We start from the raw sequence: 5,038 nt of genomic DNA, 5'->3' as shown, positions 1-5,038 counted from the left end.
AGGTATGTTTTACCCTTAGAAAACTACATATTTAGAAGTTGAGGATCTTAGTTATTTCCAGACATTTATGCCTGGAAACATTAAGGCATTGCAATGTGTTAGAACATTAGACAGTGGCAGAACATGCAGGTCTTTCCTGCTGGAACCTTTGACATGATGTTACTTTATTTGGAATTTATTCTTTCAGTAATGTGAAATTATGTTCTAAGGCTACTGAGATCCCTGCCTCCAACACTATATATCTTGAACTAGGCTAACCTGTATTATTAAATTGTTTGACAGGATCGGATTGACAGAGGACATGTCCCAGTGTAATGAAATAAGTTAATGCCCCCACTCACCTTTAACTCACAGAGAAAAATTTGCCCAGGTAGCTTATGTGGTCAAAGGTAGTTGAAATACTTTCCCAGTTTACTCACTCCCAACACTAACCAGTAATATTCATTACCACATGGCAAAGTTGTAGAATGGGGCTGGTGTAGAGAGAGCTGTAGAAAAATAAGCTAGAGGAGAAAGCTCCCAGCTGCGAATTTTAATTTTTTCTGAAAGTGGTTTGTATTATGTTTGGGATATTTGTCTTATCATTTGGTATTTTTACATAGGTAATGAGAAAATTTGTTACCCCATGTCAAACCTTAGAAGTCTAAATACTTAGTCTAAATACCTAAAATCTAAATACATTCTTTAGAATCAAAATATTTATGCTCCAACATCCTGACCCATATGTAACCTGCTTAACCAGTGTCTAAATAAATTTCACATCCAGACATTACCAGAAGTCCTCAAATTCAGTTTTCTAGAGAGTAAGTAACATGTGAAGTAAAAAATATGAATATGAAAATCTGAACATTTAAACCACACAGCATAAAACATCAGTCCTGTTCCCTTCCTCCTTTCTGTCTTCTCAACGACTTAGTCTGTTGGATATTATGTTTATTTTCCCTTTCCTGTAACACTTCTTAGTGTTCTCCATGTGAGATGAGAAAATTTCCCTTGACCTCATATTTCTGATCTACAGCTCCACTTTTCTAGAAAAGTATATTGAAGCATGTTGAAATCTCTCCTATTTCAACAGTGTCTCCATTACCTGACTATACATTCATTTTTCGTCTACTGTTTACAAAAAGCATATCCCTAATCTGCAAATTCAATCTTCACTTGTGTTCTTCTTTAGCAGTATTCCCAGATACTGTGGTCACACTCTCTTGCCAAAAAAACCTCAACTGATGTGTTTTATTTTATTTATTTATTTGATGGCTATATATTTGTTTTTGCTTTTTAAAAATTGTTTATTTTCTTTTGTTGCCTTAATAATATAAATTCCTTGAAGTCAAAACCTTTTAAAACATTCATGGACGCAAAGAAAGTACCAAATAAATAGTGAATGACTAAGAAAAAGTTACTCTTTTGGAAAGTTTTATTGTATATATGGTATCTAGGGATCTGCAGCCGATGCAACAACCACTAGCTTAATCAATAAAGATAAGCTGATTTTAGTGATTGCTTCAAAAAAAACAAATTCAGCTCTCTTCATGTTATCAGTTATTAAGTATCTTAGCTCTTTTATTGATCTCTGATCTATTATTCCCTCCTAGTTTGTTTTACTTCTATTTTTTTTCTAGCTTTGTTCTATTTTCAAATAGATGCACTTAAGGCTACACATTTCTTTTTATGATCTGATATACCTACATCTATAATAGTATCTCTCATGCGTCGTATTTTTACTATTTCAAGATGTTTTGTACAGCTTTGTGTATTTCCTCTTAAAAGACAAGTTTAGAAGTGTATGAGTAATGTTCAAACATTGAGATTTTATAGTTGTCTTTTTAAAATAATTTATTTGCAATTTAATTTATCGCTAGTCAAAGAACACACCAGAGGTTGATTTTCGTAATTTAGTTTAAATAAGAAAGAAAAAAGGGGCTTCATTTGTACATTAGGTATCACCTTTGTGTAACCTCGAGTCAGCAACTAGAAGTTTTTTTTTGTTACAATGCCTGCCTTTAACATCACCCTTTTACTGCCTCCAAATTGCTGCTTTTAATTTTCTGTGTGCTGGGAAATCAGATAAGCAAGCACTTTTTTTTTTAAATGGTGTCTAAAATAAGAGTTTGTAAGACCTGAGGGCCTCTTCTATGAAGACAGTGCTTGGTTTTTGGCTCACAATCTATGTCGCATTTATTTTTATTGAGGCCACTAACAGACATGTGTTTGTTGATTTTCAGGCTCATGCCTCTGTGTGATCTGATTAGTTGAAGTTTATCAAATTTATAGTGAGTGCCCACTAAACAGCAGGGACTTGACCTGAACTGCATTTACAATTGTGAATAACGCAGTATTCATCCTCAAGGCTCTTTGAGTTCAGTAGGGGAGAAAGTCACTCACAGAAAATGTGCATATACCACAACAATTTCAATTAAAAATGCTCAAAGATTGTGAGAACACACAACTAGGCACCTAACCCAGACTGGTGGGCATGCATGCTTGGAGGGATGTTCACAGAAGAGATACAGAAAAGTATTATGAGTATTAAAGAATTAATAGATATTAGAAAGAGTAAAAATAAAGCCATTCCAAACAGAAGGAAAAACATCAAAGGTACAGAAGCAAGCAAGCAAAGAGCAGAATGTATGTGGGTTACAATATGTAGGACACTATTGGTAAACAAAGCACACGTCAAGAGAGAAATAGTTGAAAAAAGTGATCATTGCTCTTCTTGAGTTTTCATCTGTGGCTAAAATGTTTTGATATACACTAAAGAGGACAAGAGAGTTACTGATAGATATGACTACATTATTTAAATCATTCTGTAAAAATTAAAACCAAATACATACTTCTAAGCACTTTTGTTCACCAGTTTATTTATTAAATCTCAACACTCTTGTGTTTTGCATGTGCTATCTATTCACAATAAAAAAATTTATCTAACATATTATGAACATTAGATGATAATGAACTGTTACATGAACACATTTACGTTCTCACATTTGTATTTTTGAATCGGAGAAAAAGCAAAATTAATCATCGATATATATAGTCCTCAGTCTGTCTCACCTGAGCAAAAGCATATGATTATTCCTCAAGAAATTTTGAGCCAGGTGAATCAGAATTCATTCACTTAACAAGTATTTGTGGAATCCTTTCCATGTGTCTGATCCTGTTCCGGACAGAGAGGGTAAAATGGCGAACGGATACTGGCATATTTCTGACACTTAAAATCATCGGGTCTAGTGGACGAGGCAGACATCCATCAAGTAATCACAGAAAAATAAATGTTAACAATGTTGTAAGAGTTACATGACACATACAGAGATGCTAACAGGAAGATTCGACTTAATCTGGAGTATTGTTTCTCACAGGCTATAAAGAAAGCAAAAAAGTTAACTGATCTAAATATTAATCAAAATTAACTAGATAATGAGAGCCAGAGTAAAGGGGATTAGAAAGGGTATTTCAATCAGCCTGGTCAATATGTGCAATTTTCACTAGCATAACAGTGCACAGGCTCTGTCTCTGGAAGGAAATGAAGGCTGAAGAATGTCTTATGGAGAAAGGACGGAGAGGAAGTGTGGTGTGACGGCAACGAGAAAGGACATGAGCAAGTCTGGGTAGCAATTCTAGGTGCCAGACAAAATAGAATCTTGTACTTAGTTCAACAATTTTTTATCTAAATGGTTTTTGTTTACCTAACTTTTAAAAATTTGAAAATAATTTCAAACTCCCAAAAAGCTGCACAAATTAGTTCAAGGAAGAGCCTTATACACTTTACCAATTCACTTGTCATAACTTGCCCTGTTTGCTTATTACATTCATTCTCTCTCCCTTTCTCTTTCTCGTGTATGTGTGTGTGTGTGTGTTCCCGAACCAGTATGTGTAGTCTGACTGTCCGTGTTTTAGCCCTGAAAGTCCCATGTCCCAGGAAACTTGTCAGTTCAAGATTAAACAGAACAGTTAGTCACTCTAATAGGATCCAGCCTATGATGGAGTATTAGACTTAGCTATCAGGTCTTTTATGATTTCCTTTAATGTGAGGTTTCATACATTTTTAATTAAAGTTGTACATTTTTCTCAGGATATCAAATCTAGACATAAAATTTGAACAGCTATGTATTAATGTTCCTCCTCTTATGTATTAGTATTTTGTGGTCCAAACAAGGTGTTACCTGCAATACTTTAGAACAAAACAATAAACTGTGTAATAATGAGTCAAGAAAAGGAAACTTAAGTTGGATTCAGAGCTCTGATAGATGCAGACGCAAATAAAATATGAAAAAATTTTCATTATTCATAAAGAGTTGTTAAATATAGTCAATACACACTGTAAAGTTACTATAAATTTATCAATGCTAAAGGAATACTTTAAGAACCTCTCAAAAATTAAGTTTCATCGACTAAACATCTGTAGTTCTCTTGTAATGCCATGTGTTTATCTTGTCCATATAATCAAATGTAATGACCAAACTCAATATTTTTTCCTAGATTTGTATTACTGCTGAAACACATTACCAGGAACCAGTTGCTTAAAACAATACAAATATATTAATTTACAGATCTGGAAATCGGAAGTCCAAAATTAGTCTTGTGGGAATAAAATCAAGGTGTCCACAAGCTAGTTCCTTCTGAAAGCTCCAGGGAGAATCTCTTCCTGTCTTTCAACTACTCATAGCATCATCATTTTTTGGCTTGTGTTCCTATCATTCCAATCTCTGTCATTGTCATCACATTGCCTTTCTTCTAATCTCTGATACCTGTGTCCTTTTAAAGATCCCCATGATTGCACTGGGCACACCCAGATAATCCAACATATCACAACTCAGTATCTTCAACTTAATCACTTATACAATGTCTTTTTGCAATGTAAGACAACATATTCACAGGGTCTGGGTCATGGACATTTTTGGGGTGCCATTATTCAATTTACCATAGCTCCCAAATTCTGTATTGAGTTCAGATCATATATGTAGCTCCTAAACATACAAGTACCATAAAGGCTACTTGTATGAAACTCAGCTCACTTGTGCATAACAAGTCTTCTATC

The 5,038-nt window shown here is 34.2% G+C and overlaps 1 long non-coding RNA gene across 1 annotated transcript; it reads right to left on the bottom strand.

Moving 5' to 3' along the window:
- Window positions 1–916: 916 nt before the first annotated feature.
- LOC105510776 lies at window positions 917–4,299 on the bottom strand. The gene is made up of 2 exons (XR_001001612.1): window positions 3,055–4,299; window positions 917–1,204 (listed from the first exon to the last, which is right to left on the bottom strand). It is a non-coding gene; the product is annotated as an uncharacterized LOC105510776 (long non-coding RNA).
- Window positions 4,300–5,038: the final 739 nt, after the last annotated feature.

The sequence above is a fragment of the Colobus angolensis genome, unplaced genomic scaffold (genome assembly GCF_000951035.1).
Source record: "Colobus angolensis palliatus isolate OR3802 unplaced genomic scaffold, Cang.pa_1.0 Scaffold191, whole genome shotgun sequence".
NCBI lineage: Eukaryota > Metazoa > Chordata > Mammalia > Primates > Cercopithecidae > Colobus > Colobus angolensis.
This window is presented reverse-complemented; position numbering and strand designations above follow the sequence as displayed.